The following is a 363-nucleotide window of genomic DNA, read 5'->3' as shown; positions in this document are numbered from 1 at the left end:
AAGGCACAGAGCAACAGACCAGAAGGAATGCGGTCTCCACTCCCCGCCTGGGAGGACTTCACCAAGGAAAGCGCAGAGCAAAACCCCGAGCGCACACAGTGCCCTTCCGGCCAGCAGTCCAGCCGGGCAGGGTCTCCAAAGAGTCGGAACGAATCCCACAGCACCGCGAGGCCGGGGTCTGCAACCCAGCCGCGTGCCCGGGGCGGGCCCGGGGGCGGGGCCTCGCGTGATTGGCGGGAGGCGCAGGGGGCGGGGCTGCCTGGCGGGCGCCGACAATGGGCCTCCATAAAAGGGAGCGGCGGGCTCCTGGGCCCCGGATCGAGCCCTCCCCGTCCGGGGTCGTGACGCGCTGAGGCCCGCGGC

The sequence above is a fragment of the Nannospalax galili genome, unplaced genomic scaffold (genome assembly GCF_000622305.1).
Source record: "Nannospalax galili isolate Female #2095 unplaced genomic scaffold, S.galili_v1.0 scaffold1677, whole genome shotgun sequence".
Classification (NCBI taxonomy): domain Eukaryota; kingdom Metazoa; phylum Chordata; class Mammalia; order Rodentia; family Spalacidae; genus Nannospalax; species Nannospalax galili.
Note: the sequence above shows the minus strand (reverse complement) of the source record.